This window comes from Capra hircus, chromosome 24 (genome assembly GCF_001704415.2).
Source record: "Capra hircus breed San Clemente chromosome 24, ASM170441v1, whole genome shotgun sequence".
Taxonomy (NCBI): Eukaryota; Metazoa; Chordata; class Mammalia; order Artiodactyla; family Bovidae; genus Capra; species Capra hircus.
In genome coordinates, this window is record NC_030831.1 from 13568368 (window position 1) to 13590361 (window position 21994).

The window sequence follows — 21994 nt, forward strand, 5'->3', positions numbered from 1 at the left end:
GTCATCTCCAACAACACAGTTCAAAAACATCAATTCTTTGATGCTCAGTTTTCTTTATAGTCCAACTCTCACATCCATACAGGACTACTGAAAAAAAATCATAACCTGGACTAGATGCAACTTTATTGGCAAAGTTATATCTCTGCTTTTTAATATGATAAGTTGATCACAGCTTTTCTTCCAAGGGGCAATATTTTTTTTTTTTAATTTCATGACTGCAATCAACATCTGCAGTAATTTTGGAGCACCCCAAAATAAAGTCTGTTACTATTTTCATTATTTCCCCATTAATTTGCCATTAATGATGAGACTGGATGCCATGATCTTAGTTTTCTGAATGTTGAGTTTTAAGCCAACTTTTTCACTCTCCTCTTTCACTTTCATCAAGAGGCTCTTTAGTTTTTCTTTGCTTTCTCCCACAAGGGTGGTGTCATCTGCATATCTGAGGTTATTTATGTTTCTCCTGGCAATCTTGATTCCAGATTATGCTTCATTTCACATGATTGACACTGAAAATAAGTTAAATAAACAGGGTGACAATATATAGCCTTGACGTACTCCTTTCCCAATTTGGAGCCAGTCTATTGTTCCATGTCCAGCTCTAACTGTTGCTTCTTGACCTGCACACAAATTTCTCAGGAGGCAGGTAAAGTGGTCTGTATTCCCATCTCTTGAAAATTTTTCCACAGTTTACTGTGATCCACAGTCAAAGGCTTTGGTATAGTCAATACATAAGAATTAGATGCTTTTCTGGAACTCTCTTGCTTTTTCTATGATCCAACAGATGTTGGCAATTTGACCTCTGGTTCCTCTGCCTTTCCTAAAACCAGCTTAAACATCTGGAAGTTCTCAGTTCATGTACTGTTGAAACCTGGCATGGAGACTTTTGAGCATTACTTTGCTAGCATGTGAGATGAGTGCAATTGTGCAGTAGTTTGAACATTTATTGGCATTGCCTTCCTTTGGAATTCAAGTGAAAACTGACCTGTTCCTGTCCTGTGGTCACTGCTGAGTTTTCCTAATTTGCTGACATACTTGACAAAGTGCCTGTAGAACTATGGACATATGTTCATGACATTGTATAGGAGGCAGTGATCAAGATCATCCCCAAGAAAAAGAAATGCAAAAAGGCAAAATTGTTGTCTGAGGAGGCCTTACAAATAGCTGAGAAAAGAAGAGAAGCTAAAGGCAAAGGAAAAAAGGAAAGTTATATCCAATTGAATGCAGAGTTCCAAAGAACAGCAAGAAGAGATACGAAAGCCTTCCTCAGTAATCAATGGAAAGAAATAGAGGATAACAAGAAAATGGGAAAGATCTCTTCAAGAAAATTGGAGATACCAAGGGAATAGTTCAGGCAAAGATGGGAACAATAATAGAAAGAAATGGTATGGACCTAACAGAAGCAGAAGATCTTAAGAAGTGGCAGCAATAAAGAGAACTGTACAAAAAAAGAATTTCATGACCCAAATAACCATGATGATGTGATCACTCACCTAGAGCCAGACAGCATGAAATGCAAAGTCTAGAGGGCCTTATGAAGCATCACAACAAAGCTAGTGGAAGTGATGCAATTCCAGTTGAGCTATTTTAAATCCTAAAAGATGATTCTGTGAAAGTACTGCACTCGATATGCCCGCAAATTTGGAAAACTCAGCAGTGGCCACAGGACTGGAAAATATCAGTTTTCGTTCTAATCCCAAAGAAAGTCTATACAAAGAAAGTTCAAACTACTGCACAATTGTACTCGTCTCACACGCAATGGCAACCCAATCCAGTACTCTTGCCTGGAAAATCCCATGGACAGAGGAGCCTGGTAGGCTGCAGTCCATGGGGTCTCTAAGAGTCGGACACGACTGAGCGACTTCACTTTCACTTTTCACTTTCATAACTTGGAGAAGGAAATGGCAACCCACTCCACTGTTCTTGCCTGGAGAATCCCAGGGACAGGGGAGCCTGGTGGGCTGCCGTCTATGGGGTCACACAGAGTCGGACACTACTGAAGTGACTTAGCAGCAGCAGCAGAACACCCTAGAAAAGTAATAATTTAAATTCTCCAAGCCAGGCTTCAACAGTATGTGAACTGTCAACTTCCAGATGTTCAAGCTGGATTTAGAAAAGGGGAGGAGCCAGAGATCAAATTGTCAACATCCTGTGGATCATATAAAAAACAAGAAAGTTCCAGAAAAACATCTACTCCTGCTTTATTGAATACAACAATGCTTTTGACTGGATGACAACAAACTGTGAAAAATTCTTAAAGAGATGAGAATACTGGACCACCTTACCTGCCTCCTGAGAAACCTGTGTGCAGCGCAAGAAGCAACAGTTAGAAACAGACATGGAACAACAGACTGGTTCCAAATTGGGAAAGGAGTACATCAAGGCTGTATATTGTCACTCTGCTTATTTAAATTATATGCAGAATATATCTTGAGAAATGCCAGGCTGGATGAAGCACAATCTGGCATCAAGATTGTGGGGAGAAATAGAAAAAACTTCAGATATGCAGATGAAACCACCCCTATGGCAGAAAGCGAAGAAGAACTAAAGATCCTCTTGTGAAAGAGGAGAGTGAAACAGTTGGCTTAAAACTCAGCATTCGGAAAACTAAGATCACGGCAACTATTCCCATCACTTCATGGCAAATAGATGGGGAAGTAATGGAAACAGTGACAGAATTTATTTTGGGGGGCTCCAAAGTCACCTCAGATGGTGAATGCAGTCATGAAATTAAAAGACACTTGCCCCTTGAAAGGAAAGTTAGGACCAACCTAGACAGCATATTAAAAAGCAGAGACATTACTTTGCCAACAAAAATTCATCTCGCCAAAGCTATGGTTTTTCCAGTAGTCATGTATGGATGTGAGGGTTGGACTATAAAGAAACCTGAGTACTGAAAAACTGATGCTTTTAAACTGTGGTGTTGGAAAAGACTCTTGAGAGTCCCTTGGACTGCAAGGAGATCCAACCAGTCCATCCTAAAGAAAATCAGTCCTGAATATTCATTGGAAGGACTGATGCTGGATGGAGCTGAAACTTCGGTGCTTTGTCCACCTGATGGGAAGAACTGACTGATTGGAAAAGATGCTGGGAAAGGTTGAAGGCAGGAGCAAAAGGGGATGACAGAGGATGAGATGGTTGGATGGAATCAGTGAATCTATGGGCATGAATTTAGGTAAAATCCAGGAGCTGGTGATGAACAGGGAGGCCTAGTGTGCTGCAGTCCATGGGGTTGCAAAGAGTCAGACATGACTGTGACTGAACTAAACTGAACTGAGTGCAGCACTTTCAAAGCATCATTGTAAGATTTGAAATAGCTCAGCTGAAATTCCACCACCTCCACTAGCTTTGTTCATAGTGATGCCTCCTAAGGCCCACTTGATTTCACATTCCAGGATGCCTGGGTCTAGGTGAGTATCATACCATCATGGTTATCTGGGTTATGACGATCTTTTTTTATATAGTTCTTCTGTGTATTGGTGTCACCTCTTCTTAATATCTTCTGCTTCTGTTAGGTCCATAATGTTTCTGTACTTTATTGTGCCCATTTTTGCATGAAATGTTCCCTCAGTATGTCTAATTTTCTTGAAGAGATTTTTAGTCTTTCCCATTCTCTTGTTTTCCTCTATTTCTTTTTATTGATCACCAAGGAAATTTTTTTTTTTATCTCTCCTTGCTATTCTTTGGAACTCTGCATTCCTTGGTTGAATTGAATTTGGATTCCTTGCAATACATTAAACTAAGACATTTCTGGTATCTTCACTTCTTTTGGCTTAGGTTACTCCTGGATCTAGTTTTAGTTAACAATCCATGAAAATAATTAAATCCACTTTCTGTCACTTGAGTTAGTTTGTTCTAGTGCATCAAATCCATACTCTCTTGTAACTACACCAAAATTGACAAATTCAACTTGATCTAAAATATGTCACTCTTTCCCAGGTCTAGCACCCTTGGGACCAATTGCTATATGTTTATTCCAAGATTTTTTTTGTAGATATAGACTATCGAAATGTATAAGTCAACATCTAGGTTAGATTTTTAATTAATGCCCAAGAGCATACTGGGATCTAACTCCAGATACCACATGGAACAATCCAGTGGGGCCGGAGGAGACCTGGAATACTTAGTGTTGAAATCATCACAATTTCTTCAAGCATCACAGTTGGCCTCATCTCACAGGAAAGATGGAATATTTCTGATATGTTAGTATATTTGGAGGAGTTGGTATTGTTCAAATTCTCTCAAATATTCCAATTTCAGTCCTTCTGGGTCCAACTCTTCACCAAACAATGTCTCATCTTTTATCTGATGATCTAGAAGAAGTTGTGAATTTAATCCATGTTTTAATTCAGTAACACATAAGATAAGATCCTATAACTGTTTTTGCACACATCAGCCTTGGAAGCATAAGAGATTGTTTTAAGCAAGACATTTAAATACTTTTATTCTCTAATGTAGTTAGAAGTAGACAGTATTTTCCATTATAACTCTGCTCTCTATAATGTTCTATTACAGAGTTCTTTCAGGCTGTCCAAATCATTCTTTCATTTCTGATGAAATGAAATGGCCACAAATGATGACATCAGTATAACAGTTTGCTCTGGATGGCACAGATAATACTAGTTGCCCTCCCTATAACAGTAACTCGTTCCTTCCCCACCCAAATCACAGAGACCATTGCAGACTGTCTTTTCTTTTGAATCTGTGCTCTGAAACTACTTCTGCTCCCCATTTTTCGGTGAGTCAGTGTTCTTACTTGCAGGAAACAGAATCTATTCTTACTTTATTTTAATAAAAAGAGATACCCATCCATACCACAAAGGTGTTCAATGAAAACCCTACTGATAGGGCCACCTACTGCCTAGCACCTAAAATATTAGAATCTCCAATATAACTGCTGCAAAACAAACAAAAACAAAAACAAGAGATTCTACCAATATATTTTACACAAAAAAATTGCATATCATTGTATCCTGATGTCTACAAATACCTTTCAGGTTTCATTTAGGTACACCTAGTTGACTGAATCAGATCACAAAAATATGAGTTCCAGGGAGTCCAGCAAATGAAGAAGTTAGCTTCAGGAAATACATGCTACAAGGAGACTGGGTGGTATTTTATGAAGCTAACGCTGGAGATGCCAAAGTCACATTTACCTATATGCAGTGATACAGATAATTGCGATGGTGTGATCACTCACCTAGAGCCAGACATTCTGGAATGTGAAGTCAAGTGGGCCTTAGAAAGCATTACTATGAATAAAGCTAGTGGAGGTTATGGAATTCCAGTAGAGCTATTTTAAATCCTGAAAGACGATGCTGTGAAATTGCTGCACTCAATATGCCAGCACATTTGGAAAAATCAGCAGTGGACACAGGACTGGAAAAGGTCAGTTTTCATTCCAATCCCAAAGAAAGGCAATGCCAAAGAATGCTCAAACTACCACACAATTGCACTCATCTCACATGCTAGTAAAGTAATGCTCAAAATTCTCCAAGCCGGGCTTCAGCAATATGTGATCCATGAACTTCTAGATGTTCAAGCTGGTTTTAGGAAAGGCAGAGGAGCCAGGGATCCAGGGATCCCAGAGGAACCAGGGATCAAAAAAGTAAGAGAGTTCCAGAAAAACATTTATTTCTGTCTTATTGAATATGTCAAAACCTTTGACTGTGTGGATCACAATAAACTGTGGAAAATTCTGAAAGAGATGGGAATACCAGACCATCTGACCTGCCTCTTGAGAAACCTATATGCAGGTCAGGAAGCAACAGTCAGAACTGGACATGGAACAGCAGACTGGTTCCAAATAGGAAAAGGAGTACATCAAGGCTGTATATTGCCACCCTGTTTGTTTAACTTATATGCAGAGTACATCATGAGAAATGCTGGGCTGAAAGAAACACAAGCTGGAATCGAGATTGCTGGGAGAAATATCACTAACCTCAGATATGCAGATGACACTGCCCTTATGGCAGAAAGTGAAGAGGAACTAAAAAGCCTCTTCATGAAAGTGAAAGAGAAGAGTGAAAAAGTTGTCTTAAAGCTCAACATTCAGAAAACTAAGATCATGGCATCTGGTCCCATCACTTCATGGTTAATAGATGGGGAAACAGTGGAAACAGTGTCAGATTTTATTTTTAGGGGGTTGCAAAATCACTGCAAATGGTGATTGCAGCCATGAAATTAAAAGATGTTTACTCCTTGGAAGGAAAGTTATGACCAAACTAGACAGCATATTAAAAAGCAAAGACATTACTTTGCCAACAAAGGTCCATCTAGTCAAAGTGATGGTTTTTCCAGTGGTCATGTATAGATGTGAGAGTTGGACTGTGAAGAAGGCTGAGCACTGAAGAATTGATGCTTTTGAACTGTGGTGCTGGAGAAGACTCTTGAAAGTCCATTGGACTGCAAGGAGATCCAACCAGTCCATCCTAAAGGATATCAGTCCTGAGTGTTCATTGGAAGGACTGATGGTAAAGCTGAAACTCCAATACTTTGGCCACCTCATGTGAAGAGTTGACTTATTGGAAATGACCCTGATGCTGGGAGGGATTGGGGACAAGAGGAGAAGGGAACGACAGGGAATGAGATGGCTGGATGGCATTACCTACTCGATGCACATGAGTTTGGGTGAACTCCAGGAACTGATGAACACGGAGGTCTGGCGTGCTGCGATTCATGAGGTAGCAAAAAGTTGGACACGACTGAGCGACCGAACTGATTGATAATTTGATCTGAGATTGTTTTGGGGCAAAATCTCCTTGCCATTTGAACCTAGAGTATTAGGTTTATCATGACTTCTATCTTTCTCTGAAAGGAGAAAAGCACCTACAGATGAAAATTTTTGTATACAAAATAAAACTTGCTTTACTTGTTTATGTCCAATATCCAAATTTACATCAGCACAGAATGTTAAAAAATATCTTATTCAATGTCAGTTCCTACCTTCAGGGATCTGCAGTCAGGTAAGGAGAAAGACACATAAGTAAATAATGATAAAATATTATGGTAAGTACAAAGGATGAAATGTGCACAGGAAAATCTTTTTGATATACAATAACAACAATAATGCTGGAAGTTAAAATGGATTGAATGTGTCCAGCTGTGTTCTTGATTTATTTCCATGTGTGTAATATCATACCAATATCTTATGATTGAAATTCAGTCAGAACTATGCAATCTTAACATCCTGTGACTCATAAATTCTTTTGGTCCAGAAGGGATCTTACCTTTACCTCTTATATCATCCAACAGAGGAAGAGCCTGGTTTTGTTTACATCTTAAAAGTGGTAACTCTCATCATAGGCTCTGCCAACCTCCCTCGTTTAGGCTAAACAAAATATTGCTGCTTAGATTAGTGTTAGTTTTCTCTTACTGAAGTAGACAAAATATAAATTGAAAAGCTTCCTTATAGTATTCTATGACTTTAGATAAGTATACTTTCCAACAAAGAAATTTATTTTTATAAGTTTGAACCTAATGGAGTAGAGGAGGGAATATCTAATTTGTTCCAAATCATTCCATTTCATCCTCCTAAAATTTGGGTGATGTCTAAATAAAACAGGATAATTTTGTCATATATTTGCACTGCCATCTGTTGTAAAGAATGACACTTTATAGCAGTTCCACAAAGCCATATCCAGTGAACAAAGTTAGAATCAGCTCTGCCAAAAGTACTGAGTGAGAATGTCACCACCTCAGGTGTGCTGTGGGGAGTATCATCCTGTAACTGTCCTTGAATAAGACATCTTTTTCTCTCACATGGAAGGGTTTACACAGGGAAAGTTCACAAAGGTTTTTATGTACACTATCATTCTCATTCTCAAACTTATTTCCCTGTATGTGTAGGACACCAGAACAAAAGAGATCATTCTGAAGTGCTAAATGAAATGACCCATTCTAACTTCCACTTTGAATCAACAAGGAAGTATTATTTCTAAAGTAACTCAGCTAGTCTGAGAAAAGGCCCAGGATAGCAATCTAAGTATGCTTTAACACATATGATGTCACTGCATGCAGCTGGCACTCTTGATCTGCTATCAGTGCTTTGTTTGCTTTACCCCAGGGAAAGAAATAGTGCAGCCAGGTTAGATGTAAGCCTGTCAACAATTTGATTTATGAGGCCCTAGTCCTGATTTCTCTCTCAAAACATTAACCAAAGAGGCTTTTATTCAGTCATTATAGTTTTATTCCTTTGAGGTTTGGAGCACTTAATCCTCAAGACATTGATTAAACCTCTGTTAGCAGTCAGAATTGTGTTATTATCAGTATCCTTTGCAGAAATTTCTAAGATAGGAGCATCTGATAAAGGCTTGAGGGGAGAAGACATTGGGTGGAAAGATGTAAAAAATCTAAGAGTTCTGCTGACATCCTAATTTGTCAAAGAGATGCCTATGGTGACATGGCATATCAATACTACTCTGCAATCCTCTTGGTTCCAAAGATATTTATTTGGAGTAAGCTGGCTTAGGTTACAAGAATTCTAAAGCAATAGATCAGGAATAAGAAAATCAATGTCTCTCACTTGAGAATGAATCTCATGACCTTGGGTTGGCGTGGTTTTCTCCAAACACCCCACACCTTGAAGCAGACAGTTGCAGCCAACACCTTCTATTTGATATTGCCCACATTGTAAGTGGAAACAGCTCTCTCATTCACATCCAATTTCAAAGTGTAAATTATTTTCCAGGAATGACCTTTAGGGATTTTCACCCAGGAGGCTAACCTTTTAAAATCCATAATAAAAGCCTGTCAGATTGTATGTGACAGTCTAATATATTATTCTTGTATTAGATCAATCACAGCCCAGGGCCTGAGATTCAATATATCTTGTTGAAAGAATGCAAAGTTTTCAGAATACATTACAGTGAAATTTACAAATCCCATGGACATAAATTAGTAAATCTGTTTAATATACTTTTATGTCACTGAATCTTTGCTGGGTGCCTTGGTGGTGTAGAGACTGAGCAGGGCTCTTTCTGAGGCAGAAAATATAGCAGCTCCCTGGACATGCTTCCTTCCTCCTCTACCCCCACAACACTCTTGGGTTATCGAATCTATATTCCACAAAGCACATTATAATAACCCTTATAATCTTAAAAGAAGAAACGTTAGAAGATAGAAAAGGAAGAAACATCAAGGAATAAGCAGAAACAGAAGTGTATTTGTTAGTTCAGTGAAACAAAGTAGGAATAAAAATGTTTTGCTCTGGAAATTGTGATTCATTTTAAAATATTAAGCATTTTTAATAGCCATTTGTCGTGGTTCTGATAAAATTTGATAACCCAGAAACTGCCCTTTCAGACATTTTTCACTCCTCACTAGCTCAAAGTCTATGTTTGGCATGGCTGAGTGAGACCAGACTTCTCTCTTTCAGAGTCCAGGTCTGTTATTAAATTTTCCCCTGTTGACCTGAAAGGACATTGTTGCATGGTTGCTAATCCTTTGCCTCAGTAAGAAATGTCTCTGGAATTGGAGGGTGACAGAAGCAGAAGAAACCAAGCAGGAGCTAACAGTACCTGGCTTCTGAGAAGTATTCATTCCCTTAAGAAATCCAGCCCTGTAACTTCTCTGACTTTAATGCTCACACCTTTTAAACTGTTTTACTCATCAGTTATTTGGTGAGTGAAGTCAGAGAAATTAAATCATGAAACTCAACAGAGGACAAAACTTTGTGTCCCATTTGTAATGATTACTTCTCTTCTTCTGGTCTTTTGAAAATTCAAAGTAGAGACAGGATAACCCTTGTAAAGATGTTATGTGCTTCTGTGGTGTTTTTTTTGTTTTTGTTTTTGTTTTTGGTTTTGGTTTTTTTTGAGCTTCCCTGGTGGCTCAGAGGTTAAAGCATCTGCCTTCAATGTGGGAGACTCAGGTTCGATCCCTGAGTCGGGAAGATTCCCTGGAGAAGGAAATGGCAATCCACTCCAGTATTCTTGCCTGGAGGATCCCATGGACAGAGAAGCCTAGTAGGTTACAGTCCACGGGGTCTCAAAGAGCCAGACACGACTGAGCGACTTCACCTCACCTCAACTCTGTGTTTTAATATTCAATTTCAAAAGAATTTCCAAAGTGAAGACTGTCAAATAAGCAACTATATCCCTCCATCAACTACAGCAGTGACATGTAATACTTTGGAGCAAGTTCTATATTTGTGGTACCTTATTTCACTATCAACATGAATAAGGTAAAAATATAGATGGAGCCATGAGGCTGACATCCTTCATGCAGAATGGATTATGTCTGAGGCCAAGAAAAAAAGGCAAATTCTTCACAAGAAAATGTGATCAGAGTACTTGCTATGCATGCATATTGAAACAGTTTTCTCTAAGTTACTCAAGTAACCAAGAGGTCTTTAGTAAGAACATATCAAAATATAGACTTCTTGGCAGCAATCACTAAGTCAAAGATTAATATATTTCTCTTTTACATGTAAGTCTGTTAATCCAGGCCTAGCACTGTGACACTACTGAGTTGGGGACCCCTGTGGCTCTGCTGTTTCTAGGGTGCTGCCTTGTCCTCATCGTCCAAGAGAACTCATCATCACACCTCATTCAGCCCACAGGAAAGGGGAACAAGAGAACGTAGAGGTCATGCCCACTCTCTATTAATGGCATGACCTATAAATTTAACAGGTGAATTTGCTCACATCCATTGTCCAAAACTTATACAAATGGCTGCACCTAAGTGCAAATAAATCTGCAAATTTTAGTCTTCATTTTAGGAAGCCATATACTGAGCCAAAATTTAGAGGTTCTAGTTCTAAAAGGAAAAGACAGACTATAGAAACTGTCAGGCTAACAGCTATCTTCTATGTATATGTGAATAGCCAGAGCCTGTCATAAAGTATTGAGTAAGGAGTGGTCAGTCTTCTACAGCCTGAGTATTTTTTCTTGACCAACTGCATGACCTAACCGTCTTCAAACACTGCTTGCCTTCAGCACTATGCCTTAATTTACCTTAAAAAACTGTCCTCCCTGGCCACTTTCTGTTGAGATTTTCCTTGGCATAGCAACTCTGTGCCATCAAGAGAAATGCATTAACAGACCTTGAATTTTTTCAGAAAACAGTGCCCTCTGTGACAACTATGCTCAGGTTATTGTCTTCTCTAACATACCTGATCACCCCTAAAATTCTCTGTTATTTTACAAGAAATTTTTGGAAGCCTCTTTAGCTCATAATGTTTCTATGGATTGTCTCAGTCAATCTTTCATTTATTTCAAGTAATCAAATCCACCATGATGGTCCAAGTTTAATCTCAACTCCTTTCTGAAGTTTCCCCTGACTACTTGGGATCTCACTGACTATATTTTCCTTCAAACTTCTCTTGGCTCTTACAGAAAATTTAACCTACAATTTACATTTATATGCTCTCTTACACAGCTCATTCATATCATGCAATGTCATACATAGGTATAAATATTCAGTCAGTCAGTTCAGTCGATCAATCGTGTCCAGCTCTTTGCAACCCCATGCAATGTAGCATGTCAGGCTTCCCTGTCCATCACCAAATCCTGGAGCTTGCTCAAACTCATGTCCATCGAGTCAGTGATATCATCCAACCATCTCATCCTCTGTCATCCCCTTCTCCTCCTGCCGTCAATCTTTCCTAGAATCAGGGTCTTATCCAAGGTGGCAGTTCTTCTCATCAGGGGGCCAAAGTATTGGAGTTTCAGCTTCAGCATCAGTCCTTCCAATGAATATTCAGGATTGATTTTCTTCAGGATGGACTGGTTGGATCTCCTTGCAGTCCAAGGGACTCTCAATAGTCGTCTCCAACACCACAGTTCAAAAGCATCAATTCTTCAGCACTCTGATTTCTTTATGGTCCAACTCTCATATCCATACATGACTACTAGAAAAACCACAGCCTTATCGAGATGGACCTTTGTGTAATGTCTCTGCTTTTAATATGCTGTCTAGGTTGGCCATAGCTTTCCTTTCATGGAGGAAGTGTCTTTTAATTTCATGACTGCAGTCACCATCTGCAGTGATTTTGGAGCCCCCCAAAATAAAGTCTGTCACTGTTTCCACTGTTTCTCCAACTATTTGCCATGAAGTGATGGGACTGGATGCCATAATTTTAGGTTTTTAAATGTTGAATTTTAAGCCATATTTTTATTAACATTGCCTTCTATCAATTCTTTGAAGACAGTGGCCATTATGCTCAGTACCAGTTCAAAACTTCAAACCTGATGAATTGATTAAGTATTTAAAAAGTGCTCATTTTATGACTATAACTGCAATCAAAACTAATATCCATGAAAAATAATAAGGAACATTTGGAGATGATGGACATGTTTATAGATATATAATTTTTTTAGTGGTGGTTTCACAAATGTGTACTTTTGTCCAAACTTAACAAGTTATATATATACATACATATATAGCTTTTGTTAAGTCAGTCATACCTCAATCAAGTGGTTAAAAATAATCAAGAACTAAAATATATTCTGAAACACTAAGTCTAAAAGATGAGCAAGGTAAAGAGAGTAAGGTAAGAGGTAAGGAGCAGGCTCCAGGGAAACACCAAGAATGCAGACTTCCCCTCGGTTTGGTTGTACAGATGGGTGGACACTTTGACAGAAATCCTGTAGGATGATACAAGGGACCATTATCAGCGATGATATTTCCCTGTTCTTCTGCCAGTTCGACAACCTACAGTTTCTACTTCGGATGTCATTTGGATCTAACTTTTTCAAAACTGTTTTTTCAGCAACCCTTCAATGTTTTTTTTAATATCAAAACTTTAAAAGATCACGAAGGAATTACTTGAACACACCATGATATAAACAGATAATTTTTTTGACTAAAGTTGTGTACAGAGATAGAGAGGTAGAAGATAGTCTTGATAGATAGATATGCACACATATTATATACGTAGGTAATGCAAAGTATTATTGATGCATGCCATACGGTTATGGCATTAACTATAATTCTCCCTCAGAATAAACCAAGAAAAGCCCTAATCTACCTATCCAAATAGATGACCCCTCTATCTTCTTTTGTCCTATGATTCTATGTCATTATTACTTCTCTTGATCACAGATCATTCCATGCCATATGGTGACTCACAGGAATGACCATTTTTTTAATATTAAATCTGAAATACTGTTTACATAGCACTTCAGTTCTTCTGCCTCCTCTTTTCCTTCTTTTCTCTGTCCTCCTTTCTTTTCCTCCTTTTCCTTCTTCTGGCACTAGCTTCTTTCCTTTGCTCTAGCTGCAGCATGAGTGATATCAGAAATGTTCTTTGGGGCAGGAATTAGGTAACTGTCAAAAGAAGTGACATACCATAAAATGTTCATTAAAAATAATATTCTTAAAAATCCATTATTGCTATTTTCTATCTCAAACTACTAAACTTGTTTATGCTCACTTGTGTGTGTATGACCATAGCTCTATCCGTTGCAAATTATATTTGTTTTTTTCAAATCTATGCAGTCAAAATGATCCATATAATGAATGTAAAACTTATCCATTTCACACATTTTGAAACATGAAGACTCTGACATACAAGAAAATCATTCCTTTTTCTTTTTCCTTTTATTGTTCCACATTTTGTATTCTGTCCTATAGTACAACTTCTCTAATCACTCCAGCTTTAGAGTGATACAGTGCATCAAAGTGGCTTTAATGATTGATTAAATGCTCAAGCTCTCCTCCTACATTTAATCAATGGCAGCAACCCTAGCTGTCTCCATTGGCTACAAGGCATTACAGATTAAGAACACACATTTTCTCAGGAGTTTGGCGAGCGCGATTGCCGCAGCTTGTCACCTTTTCTGCCGCTGCTGCTCAGCTTTCTGGGTGGACCGCTGGCGCACCCCGTGAGGCAGATGGTGACTGTCCAGCACCCCCAGAAGTCTTAGCAAAGGAGCTTGCTTGCAGTTAGGTAAATAAAGCCTCTCCGAGTCTGCAATTGTCCCTTTCCAGTCCTTACGACTCTGGCTGCCTGTCCCCAGCGGGGGATGGTCTGCAGCCGGCTTTTCCCGTTCCGTCCTTTGTTCTGTGCTCGGTCCTGGCGGTGTCTTATGTTCGAGCTTTTCGCGTGGTAGCTATCCCACAGTCTGGTTTGCTAGCCCAAGTTAGATTGTTCTGGTTGCGCGTGGGGAATTCCTGCCCGATTCTTACAAAGCGCTGCAGCCCGCGCCTCCCGCGCGTCCCTGCCCTGCCCCCACTTCCCAATGGCGGATGCAGGCGTCTGTGCTGCTTTTCCGCTGGGGGAGTTACTGTTGGGCTTGTAATCTGTTGGTTTTAATTATTTATCTATTTTTCCTTCCTGTTATGATGACCTCTGTGTTTCCAAGGCTCGCCACAGACTCGGCAGGGAGAGTGTTTCCTGGTGTTTGGAAACCTCTCTTCTTAAAATTCCCTTCCCGGGACGGCCTTCCCTTCCCGGGACGGAGTTCCCTCCCCACCTCCTTTGTCTCCTTTTTCATCTTTTATATTTTTTCCTACCTGTTTTTGAAGACAATGATCTGCTTTTCTGGTTGCCTGGTGTCCTCTGCCAGCCTACAGAAGTTGTTTTGTGAAGTTTGCTCGGCGTTGAAATGTTCTTTTGAGGAATTTGTGAGGGAGAAAGTGGTCTTCCCGTCCTATTCCTCCGCCATCTTCAGATGACATGATCCTCTACATGGAAAACCCTAAAGACTCCACCAGAAAATTACTAGAGCTAATCAATGAATATAGTAAAGTTGCAGGATATAAAATCAACACACAGAAATCCCTTGCATTCCTATACACGAATAATGAGAAAGTAGAAAAAGAAATTAAGGAAACAATTCCATTCACCATTGCAAGAATAAAATACTTAGGAATATATCTACGTAAAGAAACTAAAGACCTATATATAGAAAACTATAAAACACTGATGAAAGAAATCAAAGAGGACACTAATAGATGGAGAAATATACCATGTTCATGGATCGGAAGAATCAATATAGTGAAAATGAGTATACTACCCAAAGCAATTTACAAATTCAATGCAATCCCTGTCAAGCTACCAGCCACATTTTTCACAGAACTAGAACAAATAATTTCAAGATTTGTATGGAAATACAAAAAACCTCGAATAGCCAAAGCAATCTTGAGAAAGAAGAATGGAACTGGAGGAATCCACTTGCCTGACTTCAGGCTCTACTACAAAGCCACAGTCATCAAGACAGTATGGTACTGGCACAAAGACAGACATATAGATCAATGGAACAAAATAGAAAGCCCAGAGATAAATCCACACACATATGGACACCTTATCTTTGACAAAGGAGGCAAGAATATACAATGGAGTAAAGACAATCTCTTTAACAAGTGGTGCTGGGAAAACTGGTCAACCACTTGTAAAAGAATGAAACTAGATCACTTTCTAACACCGTACACAAAAATAAACTCAAAATGGATTAAAGATCTAAATGTAAGACCAGAAACTATAAAACTCCTAGAGGAGAACATAGGCAAAACACTCTCAGACATAAATCACAGCAGGATCCTCTATGATCCACCTCCCAGAATTCTGGAAATAAAAGCAAAAATAAACAAATGGGATCTAATTAAAATTAAAAGCTTCTGTACAACAAAGGAAAATATAAGCAAGGTGAAAAGACAGCCTTCTGAATGGGAGAAAATAATAGCAAATGAAACAACTGACAAACAACTAATCTCAAAAATATACAAGCAGCTCCTGCAGCTCAATTCCAGAAAAATAAACGACCCAATCAAAAAATGGGCCAAAGAACTAAATAGACATTTCTCCAAAGAAGACATACGGATGGCTAACAAACACATGAAAAGATGCTCAACATCACTCATTATTAGAGAAATGCAAATCAAAACCACAATGAGGTACCACTTCACACCAGTCAGAATGGCTGCGATCCAAAAATCTGCAAGCAATAAATGCTGGAGAGGGTGTGGAGAAAAGGGAACCCTCCTACACTGTTGGTGGGAATGCAAACTAGTACAGCCACTATGGAGAACAGTGTGGAGATTCCTTAAAAAATTGCAAATAGAACTACCTTATGACCCAGCAATCCCACTGCTGGGCATACACACCGAGGAAACCAGAATTGAAAGAGACACATGTACCCCAATGTTCATCGCAGCACTGTTTATAATAGCCAGGACATGGAAACAACCTAGATGTCCATCAGCAGATGAATGGATAAGAAAGCCGTGGTACATATACACAATGGAGTATTACTCAGCCGTTAAAAAGAATTCATTTGAATCAGTTCTGATGAGATGGATGAAACTGGAGCCAATTATACAGAGTGAAGTAAGCCAGAAAGAAAAACACCAATACAGTATACTAACACATATATATGGAATTTAGGAAGATGGCAATGACGACCCTGTATGCAAGACAGGAAAAAAGACACAGATGTGTATACCGGACTTTTGGACTCAGAGGGAGAGGGAGAGGGTGGGATGATTTGGGAGAATGGGAATTCTAACATGTATACTGTCATGTAAGAATTGAATCGCCAGTCCATGTCTGACGTAGGGTGCAGCTTGCTTGGGGCTGGTGCATGGGGATGACCCAGAGAGATGTTGTGGGGAGGGAGGTGGGAGGGGGGTTCATGTTTGGGAACGCATGTAAGAATTAAAGATTTTAAAATTTAAAAAAAATTAAAAATTAAAAAAAAAAAAGAACACACATGTTTTTTCTATCTCAGAACAAATTATGATTTCTGTAACTACAATATTTTTGAGCTTCAGAAAGTGACAATTACTTCTAGGAAAGAGCATATTCATTTTAATTATAATTAATTAGAATGCTCAATGTTTTTGCAACATATATTTCATTACTACCTGTTCTGCAAAGGCTATGATAATCTTGGTTCCACATTTATTTCAACAGTTTGTAGATGACTCATATTAAATGATTATTAAAGAAAATTACTCTTTAGCCACCAGACACCACACTTTTCAAGCCTTGGAGAATATTTATGAGGAAATTTTCTCTGCTTGAATCTCAGATGATAGGCAAATCTCCCTTGGTTCCAGTGACAATGGAGATACTTATCGTTTTTTATACATTTTTTTTTCTAGAATGAAGTGAAAGACACCACTCCCCCTTTCTGAGGTAATATTTCTTCCCTAAATGACTGATTCAGATAATCATGCTGATTAAGATTGTTAGCTTATAGTTAGCTTACAGTTTGTAGGCTTTTGGCCACAACTATAAAAGGAACCCTTCGTCCAAGGTAAGGAGCAGTGGCTGTGCTTTGCTGGAACAGCCGTGAAGAGATAACCCACGCCCAAGGTAAGAGAAACCCAAGTAAGATGGTAGGTGTTGCAAGAGGGCATCAGAAGGCAGACACACTGAAACCATACTCACAGAAAACAAGTCATTCTAATCACACTAGGACCACAGCCTTGTCTAACTCAATGAAACCAAGCCATGCCCGTGGGGCAACCCAAGACAGGCTGGTCATGGTGAAGAGGTCTGACAGAATGTGGTCCACTGGAGAGGGAATGACAAACCACTTCAATATTCTTGCCTTGAGAACCCCATGAACAGTATGAAAAGGCAAAATGATAGGATACTGAAAGAGGAACTCCCCAGGTCAGTAGGTGCCCAACATGCTACTGGAGATCAGTGGAGAAATAACTCCAGAAAGAATGAAGGAATGTAGCCAAAGCAAAAACAATACCCAGCTGTGGATGTGACTGGTGATAGAAGCAAGGTCCAATGCTGTAAAGAGCAATATTGCATAGGAACCTGGAATGTCAGGTCCGTGAATCAAGGCAAATTGTAAGTGGTCAAACAAGAGATGGCAAGAGTGAATGTCAACATTCTAGGAATCAGCAAACTCAAATGGACTGGAATGGGTGAATTTAACTCAGATACCAGTATATCTACTACTGTGAGCAGGAATCCCTCAGAAAAAATGGAGTAGCCATCATGGTCAACAAAAGAGTCTGAAATGGAGTACTTGGATGCAATCTCAAAAACGACAGAATGATCTCTGTTCATTTCCAAGGCAAATCATTCAATATCACAGTTATCCAAGCCTATGCCCCAACCAGTAATGCTGAAGAAGCTGAAGTTGAACGGTTCTATGAAGACCTACAAGACCTTTTAGAACACCCAAAAAAGATGTCCTTTTCATTATAGGAGACTGGAATGCAAAAGTAGGAAGTCAAGAAACACCTGGAGTCACAGGCAAATTTGGCCTTGGAATACGGAATGAAGCAGGGCAAAGACTAGTAGAGTTTTGCCAAGAAAATGCACTGGTCATAGCAAACACCTTCTTCCAACAACACAAGAGAAGACTCTACACATGGACATCACCAGATGGTTAACACCGAAATCAGATTGATCATATTCTTTGCAGCCAAAGATGGAGAAGCTCTATACAGTCAACAAAAACAAGACCAGGAGCAGACTGTGGCTCAGATCATGAACTCCTTATTACCAAATTGAGAGTTAAATTGAAGAAAGTAGGGAAAACTTCTAGACCATTCAGGTATGACCTAAATCATATCCCTTATATACAGTGGAAGTGAGAAATAGATTTAAAAGCCTAGATCTGATAGATAGAGTGCCTGATTAACTATGGATGGAAGTTCGTGACACTGAACAAGAGACAGGATTCAAGACCATCCCCATGGAAAAGAAATGCAAAAAAGCACAATGGCTGTCTGAGGAGGCCGTACAAATAGTTGTGAAAAGAAGAGAGGGGGAAAAGCAAAGGAGAAAAAGAAAGATATAAGCATTTGAATGCAGAGTTCCAAAGAATAGCAAGAAGAGATAAGAAAGCCTTCTTCAGTGATCAGTGCAAAGAAATAGAGGAAAACAGCAGAATGGGAAAGACTACAGATCTCTTCAATAAAATTAGAGATACCAAGGGAATATTTCACTCAAAGATGGGCTCAATAAAGGACAGAAATGGTCTGGACCTAACAGAAGCAGAAGATATTAAGAAGTGGCAAGAATACACAGAAGAACTAAACAAAAAAGAGCTTCACAACACAGATAATCATGATGGTGTGATCACTCATCTAGAGCCAGACATCCTGGAATGTGAAGTCAAGTGGGCCTTAGGAACCATCACTACAAACAAAGCTAGTGGATGTGATGGAATTCCACTGAGCTATTTCAAATCCTGAAAGATGATGCTGCACTCAATATGCCAGCAGATTTGGAAAACTCACCAGTGGCCACAGGACTGGAAAAGGTCAGTCTTCATCCCAATCCCAAAGAAAGGCAATGCCAAAGAATGCTCAAACTACCGCACAATTGCACTCATCTCACATGCTAGTAAAGTAATGCTCAAAATTCTCCAAGCCAGGCTTCAGCAATACATGAACCGTGAACTTCCAGATGTTCAAGTTGGGTTTAGAAAAGGCAGAGGAACCAGAGATCAAATTGCCAACATCCGCTGGATCATGGAAAAAGCAAAAGAATTCCAGAACATCTATTTTTGCTTTATTGACCATACCAAAGCCTTTGACTGTGTGGATTACAGTAAACTGTGGAACATTCTGAAAGAGGTGGGAATACCCGAGCACCTGACCTGCCTCTTGAGAAACCTATATGCAGGTCAGGAAGCAAGAGTTAGAACTGGACATGGAACAACAGATTGGTTCCAAATAGGAAAAGGAGTATGTCAAGGCTGTATATTGTCACCCTGCTTATTTAACTTCTATGCAGAGTACATCATGAGAAACGCTGGACTGGAAGAAACACAAGCTGGAATCAAGATTGATGGGAGAAATATCAATAACTTCACATATGCAGATGACACCACCCTTACGGCAGAAAGTGAAGAGGAACTGAAAAGCCTCTTGATGAAAGTGAAAGAGGAGAGTGAAAAAGTTGGCTTCAAGCTCAACATTCAGAAAACTAAGATCATGGCATCTGGTCCCATTACTTCATGGCAAATAGATGGGGAAACAGTGGAAACAGTGTCAGACTTTATTTTTGGGGGCTCCAAAATCACTGCAGATGATGATTGCTGCCATGAAATTAAAAGACATTTACTCCTTGGAAGAAAAGTTATGACCAACCTAGATAGCATATTCAAAAGCAGAGACATTACTTTGCTGACTATGGTCCATCTAGTCAAGGCTAGGTTTTTTCCTGTGGTCATGTATGGATGTGAGAGTTGGACTGTGAAGAAGACTGAGCACCAAAGAACTGATGCTTTTGAACTGTGGTGTTGGAGAAGACTCTTGAGAGTCCCTTGGACTGCAAGGAGATCCAACCCACCCATTCTGAAGGAGATCAGCCCTGGGTGTTCTTTTGAAGAAATGATGCTAAAGCTGAAACTCCAGTATTTTGGTCACCTCATGTGAAGAATTGATTCACTGGAAAAGACTCTGATGCTGGGAGGGATTGGAGGCAGGAGCAGAAGGGGACGACAGAGGATGAGATTGCTGGATGGCATCACTGATTCGATGGATGTGAGTCTGAGTGAATTCAGGGAGTTGGTGATGGACAGGGAGGCCTGGCGTGCTGCGATTTACGGGGTTGCAAGGAGTCGGCACAACAGAGCGACTGAACTGAACTGACCTGAACTGAACTGATAAAAGTAACCTAAGCATCACTATTTACTGTCCTCTGAAAGTTAGCCCAATGTTTTGTTTTTCTTGAGGGCAGAGAGTATATCATATCATCTTTGTGTCCTTCATAAAAGCACATTTCTGTAGTCATAATAAATGTTTAGTATACATTCCTTGAGTGAGATATTTGTGAACTAAATTTTTTGTTTAAGTCCTGAAAACCTTCACTGGAAATAAGACAAAAATTAATTAAAATAGCATTTGTTTTATTTATAAAACTAAAAATATCCTCTAAGTCAACTCTTACACTGTTGATTGCCACACTTTTGTAAACAAATATGTTTCCAGATTACTACCAAAGATGTCAAGAACACTGAAAAACTTACTCTCGTGATATACCAAAAATAGTGAGTACAGATTTGACTAATGATCATGAAAAATAAACATCAGCATTTTCCACAAGTGTCAGTATATTGAAAGACAGAGACTAAGGAACTGTTCAAGATTTGAATAAACTAAAGAGAAAATGTTACTAAATGGACTATGTAATCCTGAGTAGGACCTGGGAAAGAAAAACAGATATTAGTGGAAAAACTGATAAAATTAAAATAAGGTCTGTATGTTATCAAATGAATCGGGGCACACTGCTCATCCCTTACAAAATCAATTGCATGCTCACAAATGGTAGAAAAGAAAGGCACCTTAATTAGAATGCCAGCAATTTAAGGAGATGGTGGAATCAGCATCCCTCAAGAACCACCTCTGAAGATTCTTGTCATCCATGAAATTTCGAAGAGAAGGAAGGAAATAATCTCAGTTAATCACAGAGAGAACCATCGAAGTTGTCACCATTCCCCTCTGTGTGCAGGCTTGTTGACTCCTGGTGATCTTTCTATAGATGTTATCTTGTTCACACAGTTTGGTCATCATTTGGGAGATTACTGAAGAGGAAGCTAAGGAAAAGATCTGGTTATTTGTTCATCCTAGAGGATCAAGCTATCACTTAGGATTTTTTCAGATGCATGCAATAGAAATTAGCTTAAACAGGAATGTTATGGGCTTCTTGAAAATTCAGAGGTAGATAGATGACCTTTTAATTTGGCCCAACCAGGCCAGAGGGAACTTGGCAGCTCCAGCTCCATTTCTATTACTCTTTGCTTCTCCAACTATGGACTGTCTTCAAGTTAGGTTTCTTCATGGCCTTATGATGGATACCAGCAGTCACTGAGACCAAGCCTCATATTTGCTTTCTGAGAGAGAAACAAACCCTTGTTTTCCTTTCTCATCAGGGCAAGACTCTTCACAAAAGCCTCTAACTATTTTCCTCTTGAGTCTCACAGGCCAGAATTGAAGCATATGTACTTTCCTATACCAATGACTGCTAAAGGTCACATGATTAGTTTAATCAGAGCTCATCTTTGAGACAGAGGGTAGAGTTGGATAGAAACCTGAGTATAATCAGATCTCTTTAAGGAAAAAGAAAATGAAT